We start from the raw sequence: 11,935 nt of genomic DNA, 5'->3' as shown, positions 1-11,935 counted from the left end.
GAAATTTCAAAGTGTCCATAATGCACTCAGGTCGCCCCGACAGAGAGAGGGCCGTAGTAGGGTGTTTCCATAGCGGGCATTAATATCAGAATGACCCTTAAATGCATTTAGGACCATATTTGAATTTTTGGGTTACCAGATGCACGTTTTCAATCACCAGGTGCACGGTTTCAATCACCAGGTGCACGGCTCTATTTCCTCCTCCAGCACTTGTCAAACAGTCCATAAAGCACCCAGGACGGCCCTGAGTGAAAGAGGGCCGTAGTAGGGTGCTCCTATAGCGGGCATTAAAATCAGAATGACCGTTAAATGCATTTATGACCATATTTGTGTTTTTGGGTTCCGCTTGTATAGCAATCAGTATCCATCGTGAAATTTCAAAGTGTCCATAATGCACTCAGGTCGCCCCCGACAGAGAGAGGGCCGTAGTAGAGGGTGTTTCCATAGCGGGCATTAATATCAGAATGACCCTTAAATGCATTTAGGACCATATTTGAATTTTTGGGTTACCAGATGCACGTTTTCAATCACCAGGTGCACGGTTTCAATCACCAGGTGCACGGCTCTATTTCCTCCTCCAGCACTTGTCAAACAGTCCATAAAGCACCAGGACGGCCCTGAGTGAAAGAGGGCCGTAGTAGGGTGCTCCTATAGCGGGCATTAAAATCAGAATGACCGTTAAATGCATTTATGACCATATTTGTGTTTTTGGGTTACCAGATGCACGGTTTCAATCACCAGGTGCACGGCTCTATTTCCTCCTCCAGCACTTGTCAAACAGTCCATAAAGCACCCAGGACGGCCCTGAGTGAAAGAGGGCCGTAGTAGGGTGCTCCTATAGCGGGCATTAAAATCAGAATGACCGTTAAATGCATTTATGACCATATTTGTGTTTTTGGGTTACCAGATGCACGGTTTCAATCACCAGGTGCACGGCTCTATTTCCTCCTCCAGCACTTGTCAAACAGTCCATAAAGCACCCAGGACGGCCCTGAGTGAAAGAGGGCCGTAGTAGGGTGCTCCTATAGCGGGCATTAAAATCAGAATGACCGTTAAATGCATTTATGACCATATTTGTGTTTTTGGGTTACCGCTTGTATAGCAATCAGTATCCATCGTGAAATTTCAAAGTGTCCATAATGCACTCAGGTCGCCCCCGACAGAGAGAGGGCCGTAGTAGGGTGTTTCCATAGCGGGCATTAATATCAGAATGACCCTTAAATGCATTTAGGACCATATTTGAATTTTTGGGTTACCAGATGCACGTTTTCAATCACCAGGTGCACGGTTTCAATCACCAGGTGCACGGCTCTATTTCCTCCTCCAGCACTTGTCAAACAGTCCATAAAGCACCCAGGACGGCCCTGAGTGAAAGAGGGCCGTAGTAGGGTGCTCCTATAGCGGGCATTAAAATCAGAATGACCGTTAAATGCATTTATGACCATATTTGTGTTTTTGGGTTACCAGATGCACGGTTTCAATCACCAGGTGCACGGCTCTATTTCCTCCTCCAGCACTTGTCAAACAGTCCATAAAGCACCCAGGACGGCCCTGAGTGAAAGAGGGCCGTAGTAGGGTGCTCCTATAGCGGGCATTAAAATCAGAATGACCGTTAAATGCATTTATGACCATATTTGTGTTTTTGGGTTACCAGATGCACGGTTTCAATCACCAGGTGCACGGCTCTATTTCCTCCTCCAGCACTTGTCAAACAGTCCATAAAGCACCCAGGACGGCCCTGAGTGAAAGAGGGCCGTAGTAGGGTGCTCCTATAGCGGGCATTAAAATCAGAATGACCGTTAAATGCATTTATGACCATATTTGTGTTTTTGGGTTACCGCTTGTATAGCAATCAGTATCCATCGTGAAATTTCAAAGTGTCCATAATGCACTCAGGTCGCCCCCGACAGAGAGAGGGCCGTAGTAGGGTGTTTCCATAGCGGGCATTAATATCAGAATGACCCTTAAATGCATTTAGGACCATATTTGAATTTTTGGGTTACCAGATGCACGTTTTCAATCACCAGGTGCACGGTTTCAATCACCAGGTGCACGGCTCTATTTCCTCCTCCAGCACTTGTCAAACAGTCCATAAAGCACCCAGGACGGCCCTGAGTGAAAGAGGGCCGTAGTAGGGTGCTCCTATAGCGGGCATTAAAATCAGAATGACCGTTAAATGCATTTATGACCATATTGTGTTTTTGGGTTACCAGATGCACGGTTTCAATCACCAGGTGCACGGCTCTATTTCCTCCTCCAGCACTTGTCAAACAGTCCATAAAGCACCCAGGACGGCCCTGAGTGAAAGAGGGCCGTAGTAGGGTGCTCCTATAGCGGGCATTAAAATCAGAATGACCGTTAAATGCATTTATGACCATATTTGTGTTTTTGGGTTACCAGATGCACGGTTTCAATCACCAGGTGCACGGCTCTATTTCCTCCTCCAGCACTTGTCAAACAGTCCATAAAGCACCCAGGACGGCCCTGAGTGAAAGAGGGCCGTAGTAGGGTGCTCCTATAGCGGGCATTAAAATCAGAATGACCGTTAAATGCATTTATGACCATATTTTGTTTTTGGGTTACCGCTTGTATAGCAATCAGTATCCATCGTGAAATTTCAAAGTGTCCATAATGCACTCAGGTCGCCCCCGACAGAGAGAGGGCCGTAGTAGGGTGTTTCCATAGCGGGCATTAATATCAGAATGACCCTTAAATGCATTTAGGACCATATTTGAATTTTTGGGTTACCAGATGCACGTTTTCAATCACCAGGTGCACGGTTTCAATCACCAGGTGCACGGCTCTATTTCCTCCTCCAGCACTTGTCAAACAGTCCATAAAGCACCCAGGACGGCCCTGAGTGAAAGAGGGCCGTAGTAGGGTGCTCCTATAGCGGGCATTAAAATCAGAATGACCGTTAAATGCATTTATGACCATATTTGTGTTTTTGGGTTACCAGATGCACGGTTTCAATCACCAGGTGCACGGCTCTATTTCCTCCTCCAGCACTTGTCAAACAGTCCATAAAGCACCCAGGACGGCCCTGAGTGAAAGAGGGCCGTAGTAGGGTGCTCCTATAGCGGGCATTAAATCAGAATGACCGTTAAATGCATTTATGACCATATTTGTGTTTTTGGGTTACCAGATGCACGGTTTCAATCACCAGGTGCACGGCTCTATTTCCTCCTCCAGCACTTGTCAAACAGTCCATAAAGCACCCAGGACGGCCCTGAGTGAAAGAGGGCCGTAGTAGGGTGCTCCTATAGCGGGCATTAAAATCAGAATGACCGTTAAATGCATTTATGACCATATTTGTGTTTTTGGGTTACCGCTTGTATAGCAATCAGTATCCATCGTGAAATTTCAAAGTGTCCATAATGCACTCAGGTCGCCCCCGACAGAGAGAGGGCCGTAGTAGGGTGTTTCCATAGCGGGCATTAATATCAGAATGACCCTTAAATGCATTTAGGACCATATTTGAATTTTTGGGTTACCAGATGCACGTTTTCAATCACCAGGTGCACGGTTTCAATCACCAGGTGCACGGCTCTATTTCCTCCTCCAGCACTTGTCAAACAGTCCATAAAGCACCCAGGACGGCCCTGAGTGAAAGAGGGCCGTAGTAGGGTGCTCCTATAGCGGGCATTAAAATCAGAATGACCGTTAAATGCATTTATGACCATATTTGTGTTTTTGGGTTACAGCTTGTATGCAATCAGTATCCATCGTGAAATTTCAAAGTGTCCATAATGCACTCAGGTCGCCCCCGACAGAAGAGGGCCCTGAGTGAAAGGGCCGTAGTAGGGTGTTCCATAGCGGGCATTAAAATCAGAATGACCCTTAAATGCATTTATGACCATATTTGAATTTTTGGGTTACCAGATGCACGTTTTCAATCACCAGGTGCACGGTTTCAATCACCAGGTGCACGGCTCTATTTCCTCCTCCAGCACTTGTCAAACAGTCCATAAAGCACCCAGGACGGCCCTGAGTGAAAGAGGGCCGTAGTAGGGTGCTCCTATAGCGGGCATTAAAATCAGAATGACCGTTAAATGCATTTATGACCATATTTGTGTTTTTGGGTTACCGCTTGTATAGCAATCAGTATCCATCGTGAAATTTCAAAGTGTCCATAATGCACTCAGGTCGCCCCCGACAGAGAGAGGGCCGTAGTAGGGTGTTTCCATAGCGGGCATTAATATCAGAATGACCCTTAAATGCATTTAGGACCATATTTGAATTTTTGGGTTACCAGATGCACGTTTTCAATCACCAGGTGCACGGTTTCAATCACCAGGTGCACGGCTCTATTTCCTCCTCCAGCACTTGTCAAACAGTCCATAAAGCACCCAGGACGGCCCTGAGTGAAAGAGGGCCGTAGTAGGGTGCTCCTATAGCGGGCATTAAAATCAGAATGACCGTTAAATGCATTTATGACCATATTTGTGTTTTGGGTTACCAGATGCACGGTTTCAATCACCAGGTGCACGGCTCTATTTCCTCCTCCAGCACTTGTCAAACAGTCCATAAAGCACCCAGGACGGCCCTGAGTGAAAGAGGGCCGTAGTAGGGTGCTCCTATAGCGGGCATTAAAATCAGAATGACCGTTAAATGCATTTATGACCATATTTGTGTTTTTGGGTTACCAGATGCACGGTTTCAATCACCAGGTGCACGGCTCTATTTCCTCCTCCAGCACTTGTCAAACAGTCCATAAAGCACCCAGGACGGCCCTGAGTGAAAGAGGGCCGTAGTAGGGTGCTCCTATAGCGGGCATTAAAATCAGAATGACCGTTAAATGCATTTATGACCATATTTGTGTTTTTGGGTTACCGCTTGTATAGCAATCAGTATCCATCGTGAAATTTCAAAGTGTCCATAATGCACTCAGGTCGCCCCCGACAGAGAGAGGGCCGTAGTAGGGTGTTTCCATAGCGGGCATTAATATCAGAATGACCCTTAAATGCATTTAGGACCATATTTGAATTTTTGGGTTACCAGATGCACGTTTTCAATCACCAGGTGCACGGTTTCAATCACCAGGTGCACGGCTCTATTTCCTCCTCCAGCACTTGTCAAACAGTCCATAAAGCACCCAGGACGGCCCTGAGTGAAAGAGGGCCGTAGTAGGGTGCTCCTATAGCGGGCATTAAAATCAGAATGACCGTTAAATGCATTTATGACCATATTTGTGTTTTTGGGTTACCAGATGCACGGTTTCAATCACCAGGTGCACGGCTCTATTTCCTCCTCCAGCACTTGTCAAACAGTCCATAAAGCACCCAGGACGGCCCTGAGTGAAAGAGGGCCGTAGTAGGGTGCTCCTATAGCGGGCATTAAAATCAGAATGACCGTTAAATGCATTTATGACCATATTTGTGTTTTTGGGTTACCGCTTGTATAGCAATCAGTATCCATCGTGAAATTTCAAAGTGTCCATAATGCACTCAGGTCGCCCCCGACAGAGAGAGGGCCGTAGTAGGGTGTTTCCATAGCGGGCATTAATATCAGAATGACCCTTAAATGCATTTAGGACCATATTTGAATTTTTGGGTTACCAGATGCACGTTTTCAATCACCAGGTGCACGGTTTCAATCACCAGGTGCACGGCTCTATTTCCTCCTCCAGCACTTGTCAAACAGTCCATAAAGCACCCAGGACGGCCCTGAGTGAAAGAGGGCCGTAGTAGGGTGCTCCTATAGCGGGCATTAAAATCAGAATGACCGTTAAATGCATTTATGACCATATTTGTGTTTTTGGGTTACCAGATGCACGGTTTCAATCACCAGGTGCACGGCTCTATTTCCTCCTCCAGCACTTGTCAAACAGTCCATAAAGCACCCAGGACGGCCCTGAGTGAAAGAGGGCCGTAGTAGGGTGCTCCTATAGCGGGCATTAAAATCAGAATGACCGTTAAATGCATTTATGACCATATTTGTGTTTTTGGGTTACCAGATGCACGGTTTCAATCACCAGGTGCACGGCTCTATTTCCTCCTCCAGCACTTGTCAAACAGTCCATAAAGCACCCAGGACGGCCCTGAGTGAAAGAGGGCCGTAGTAGGGTGCTCCTATAGCGGGCATTAAAATCAGAATGACCGTTAAATGCATTTATGACCATATTTGTGTTTTTGGGTTACCGCTTGTATAGCAATCAGTATCCATCGTGAAATTTCAAAGTGTCCATAATGCACTCAGGTCGCCCCCGACAGAGAGAGGGCCGTAGTAGGGTGTTTCCATAGCGGGCATTAATATCAGAATGACCCTTAAATGCATTTAGGACCATATTTGAATTTTTGGGTTACCAGATGCACGTTTTCAATCACCAGGTGCACGGTTTCAATCACCAGGTGCACGGCTCTATTTCCTCCTCCAGCACTTGTCAAACAGTCCATAAAGCACCCAGGACGGCCCTGAGTGAAAGAGGGCCGTAGTAGGGTGCTCCTATAGCGGGCATTAAAATCAGAATGACCGTTAAATGCATTTATGACCATATTTGTGTTTTTGGGTTACCAGATGCACGGTTTCAATCACCAGGTGCACGGCTCTATTTCCTCCTCCAGCACTTGTCAAACAGTCCATAAAGCACCCAGGACGGCCCTGAGTGAAAGAGGGCCGTAGTAGGGTGCTCCTATAGCGGGCATTAAAATCAGAATGACCGTTAAATGCATTTATGACCATATTTGTGTTTTTGGGTTACCGCTTGTATAGCAATCAGTATCCATCGTGAAATTTCAAAGTGTCCATAATGCACTCAGGTCGCCCCCGACAGAGAGAGGGCCGTAGTAGGGTGTTTCCATAGCGGGCATTAATATCAGAATGACCCTTAAATGCATTTAGGACCATATTTGAATTTTTGGGTTACCAGATGCACGTTTTCAATCACCAGGTGCACGGTTTCAATCACCAGGTGCACGGCTCTATTTCCTCCTCCAGCACTTGTCAAACAGTCCATAAAGCACCCAGGACGGCCCTGAGTGAAAGAGGGCCGTAGTAGGGTGCTCCTATAGCGGGCATTAAAATCAGAATGACCGTTAAATGCATTTATGACCATATTTGTGTTTTTGGGTTACCAGATGCACGGTTTCAATCACCAGGTGCACGGCTCTATTTCCTCCTCCAGCACTTGTCAAACAGTCCATAAAGCACCCAGGACGGCCCTGAGTGAAAGAGGGCCGTAGTAGGGTGCTCCTATAGCGGGCATTAAAATCAGAATGACCGTTAAATGCATTTATGACCATATTTGTGTTTTTGGGTTACCAGATGCACGGTTTCAATCACCAGGTGCACGGCTCTATTTCCTCCTCCAGCACTTGTCAAACAGTCCATAAAGCACCCAGGACGGCCCTGAGTGAAAGAGGGCCGTAGTAGGGTGCTCCTATAGCGGGCATTAAAATCAGAATGACCGTTAAATGCATTTATGACCATATTTGTGTTTTTGGGTTACCGCTTGTATAGCAATCAGTATCCATCGTGAAATTTCAAAGTGTCCATAATGCACTCAGGTCGCCCCCGACAGAGAGAGGGCCGTAGTAGGGTGTTTCCATAGCGGGCATTAATATCAGAATGACCCTTAAATGCATTTAGGACCATATTTGAATTTTTGGGTTACCAGATGCACGTTTTCAATCACCAGGTGCACGGTTTCAATCACCAGGTGCACGGCTCTATTTCCTCCTCCAGCACTTGTCAAACAGTCCATAAAGCACCCAGGACGGCCCTGAGTGAAAGAGGGCCGTAGTAGGGTGCTCCTATAGCGGGCATTAAAATCAGAATGACCGTTAAATGCATTTATGACCATATTTGTGTTTTTGGGTTACCAGATGCACGGTTTCAATCACCAGGTGCACGGCTCTATTTCCTCCTCCAGCACTTGTCAAACAGTCCATAAAGCACCCAGGACGGCCCTGAGTGAAAGAGGGCCGTAGTAGGGTGCTCCTATAGCGGGCATTAAAATCAGAATGACCGTTAAATGCATTTATGACCATATTTGTGTTTTTGGGTTACCAGATGCACGGTTTCAATCACCAGGTGCACGGCTCTATTTCCTCCTCCAGCACTTGTCAAACAGTCCATAAAGCACCCAGGACGGCCCTGAGTGAAAGAGGGCCGTAGTAGGGTGCTCCTATAGCGGGCATTAAAATCAGAATGACCGTTAAATGCATTTATGACCATATTTGTGTTTTTGGGTTACCGCTTGTATAGCAATCAGTATCCATCGTGAAATTTCAAAGTGTCCATAATGCACTCAGGTCGCCCCCGACAGAGAGAGGGCCGTAGTAGGGTGTTTCCATAGCGGGCATTAATATCAGAATGACCCTTAAATGCATTTAGGACCATATTTGAATTTTTGGGTTACCAGATGCACGTTTTCAATCACCAGGTGCACGGTTTCAATCACCAGGTGCACGGCTCTATTTCCTCCTCCAGCACTTGTCAAACAGTCCATAAAGCACCCAGGACGGCCCTGAGTGAAAGAGGGCCGTAGTAGGGTGCTCCTATAGCGGGCATTAAAATCAGAATGACCGTTAAATGCATTTATGACCATATTTGTGTTTTTGGGTTACCAGATGCACGGTTTCAATCACCAGGTGCACGGCTCTATTTCCTCCTCCAGCACTTGTCAAACAGTCCATAAAGCACCCAGGACGGCCCTGAGTGAAAGAGGGCCGTAGTAGGGTGCTCCTATAGCGGGCATTAAAATCAGAATGACCGTTAAATGCATTTATGACCATATTTGTGTTTTTGGGTTACCGCTTGTATAGCAATCAGTATCCATCGTGAAATTTCAAAGTGTCCATAATGCACTCAGGTCGCCCCCGACAGAGAGAGGGCCGTAGTAGGGTGTTTCCATAGCGGGCATTAATATCAGAATGACCCTTAAATGCATTTAGGACCATATTTGAATTTTTGGGTTACCAGATGCACGTTTTCAATCACCAGGTGCACGGTTTCAATCACCAGGTGCACGGCTCTATTTCCTCCTCCAGCACTTGTCAAACAGTCCATAAAGCACCCAGGACGGCCCTGAGTGAAAGAGGGCCGTAGTAGGGTGCTCCTATAGCGGGCATTAAAATCAGAATGACCGTTAAATGCATTTATGACCATATTTGTGTTTTTGGGTTACCAGATGCACGGTTTCAATCACCAGGTGCACGGCTCTATTTCCTCCTCCAGCACTTGTCAAACAGTCCATAAAGCACCCAGGACGGCCCTGAGTGAAAGAGGGCCGTAGTAGGGTGCTCCTATAGCGGGCATTAAAATCAGAATGACCGTTAAATGCATTTATGACCATATTTGTGTTTTTGGGTTACCAGATGCACGGTTTCAATCACCAGGTGCACGGCTCTATTTCCTCCTCCAGCACTTGTCAAACAGTCCATAAAGCACCCAGGACGGCCCTGAGTGAAAGAGGGCCGTAGTAGGGTGCTCCTATAGCGGGCATTAAAATCAGAATGACCGTTAAATGCATTTATGACCATATTTGTGTTTTTGGGTTACCGCTTGTATAGCAATCAGTATCCATCGTGAAATTTCAAAGTGTCCATAATGCACTCAGGTCGCCCCCGACAGAGAGAGGGCCGTAGTAGGGTGTTTCCATAGCGGGCATTAATATCAGAATGACCCTTAAATGCATTTAGGACCATATTTGAATTTTTGGGTTACCAGATGCACGTTTTCAATCACCAGGTGCACGGTTTCAATCACCAGGTGCACGGCTCTATTTCCTCCTCCAGCACTTGTCAAACAGTCCATAAAGCACCCAGGACGGCCCTGAGTGAAAGAGGGCCGTAGTAGGGTGCTCCTATAGCGGGCATTAAAATCAGAATGACCGTTAAATGCATTTATGACCATATTTGTGTTTTTGGGTTACCAGATGCACGGTTTCAATCACCAGGTGCACGGCTCTATTTCCTCCTCCAGCACTTGTCAAACAGTCCATAAAGCACCCAGGACGGCCCTGAGTGAAAGAGGGCCGTAGTAGGGTGCTCCTATAGCGGGCATTAAAATCAGAATGACCGTTAAATGCATTTATGACCATATTTGTGTTTTTGGGTTACCGCTTGTATAGCAATCAGTATCCATCGTGAAATTTCAAAGTGTCCATAATGCACTCAGGTCGCCCCCGACAGAGAGAGGGCCGTAGTAGGGTGTTTCCATAGCGGGCATTAATATCAGAATGACCCTTAAATGCATTTAGGACCATATTTGAATTTTTGGGTTACCAGATGCACGTTTTCAATCACCAGGTGCACGGTTTCAATCACCAGGTGCACGGCTCTATTTCCTCCTCCAGCACTTGTCAAACAGTCCATAAAGCACCCAGGACGGCCCTGAGTGAAAGAGGGCCGTAGTAGGGTGCTCCTATAGCGGGCATTAAAATCAGAATGACCGTTAAATGCATTTATGACCATATTTGTGTTTTTGGGTTACCAGATGCACGGTTTCAATCACCAGGTGCACGGCTCTATTTCCTCCTCCAGCACTTGTCAAACAGTCCATAAAGCACCCAGGACGGCCCTGAGTGAAAGAGGGCCGTAGTAGGGTGCTCCTATAGCGGGCATTAAAATCAGAATGACCGTTAAATGCATTTATGACCATATTTGTGTTTTTGGGTTACCGCTTGTATAGCAATCAGTATCCATCGTGAAATTTCAAAGTGTCCATAATGCACTCAGGTCGCCCCCGACAGAGAGAGGGCCGTAGTAGGGTGTTTCCATAGCGGGCATTAATATCAGAATGACCCTTAAATGCATTTAGGACCATATTTGAATTTTTGGGTTACCAGATGCACGTTTTCAATCACCAGGTGCACGGTTTCAATCACCAGGTGCACGGCTCTATTTCCTCCTCCAGCACTTGTCAAACAGTCCATAAAGCACCCAGGACGGCCCTGAGTGAAAGAGGGCCGTAGTAGGGTGCTCCTATAGCGGGCATTAAAATCAGAATGACCGTTAAATGCATTTATGACCATATTTGTGTTTTTGGGTTACCAGATGCACGGTTTCAATCACCAGGTGCACGGCTCTATTTCCTCCTCCAGCACTTGTCAAACAGTCCATAAAGCACCCAGGACGGCCCTGAGTGAAAGAGGGCCGTAGTAGGGTGCTCCTATAGCGGGCATTAAAATCAGAATGACCGTTAAATGCATTTATGACCATATTTGTGTTTTTGGGTTACCAGATGCACGGTTTCAATCACCAGGTGCACGGCTCTATTTCCTCCTCCAGCACTTGTCAAACAGTCCATAAAGCACCCAGGACGGCCCTGAGTGAAAGAGGGCCGTAGTAGGGTGCTCCTATAGCGGGCATTAAAATCAGAATGACCGTTAAATGCATTTATGACCATATTTGTGTTTTTGGGTTACCAGATGCACGGTTTCAATCACCAGGTGCACGGCTCTATTTCCTCCTCCAGCACTTGTCAAACAGTCCATAAAGCACCCAGGACGGCCCTGAGTGAAAGAGGGCCGTAGTAGGGTGCTCCTATAGCGGGCATTAAAATCAGAATGACCGTTAAATGCATTTATGACCATATTTGTGTTTTTGGGTTACCGCTTGTATAGCAATCAGTATCCATCGTGAAATTTCAAAGTGTCCATAATGCACTCAGGTCGCCCCCGACAGAGAGAGGGCCGTAGTAGGGTGTTTCCATAGCGGGCATTAATATCAGAATGACCCTTAAATGCATTTAGGACCATATTTGAATTTTTGGGTTACCAGATGCACGTTTTCAATCACCAGGTGCACGGTTTCAATCACCAGGTGCACGGCTCTATTTCCTCCTCCAGCACTTGTCAAACAGTCCATAAAGCACCCAGGACGGCCCTGAGTGAAAGAGGGCCGTAGTAGGGTGCTCCTATAGCGGGCATTAAAATCAGAATGACCGTTAAATGCATTTATGACCATATTTGTGTTTTTGGGTTACCAGATGC

Source organism: Oncorhynchus kisutch, unplaced genomic scaffold, assembly GCF_002021735.2.
Source record: "Oncorhynchus kisutch isolate 150728-3 unplaced genomic scaffold, Okis_V2 scaffold382, whole genome shotgun sequence".
Lineage (NCBI taxonomy): Eukaryota > Metazoa > Chordata > Actinopteri > Salmoniformes > Salmonidae > Oncorhynchus > Oncorhynchus kisutch.
The sequence above is the reverse complement of the archived record's forward strand: the minus strand, read 5'-3'. Positions refer to the sequence as shown.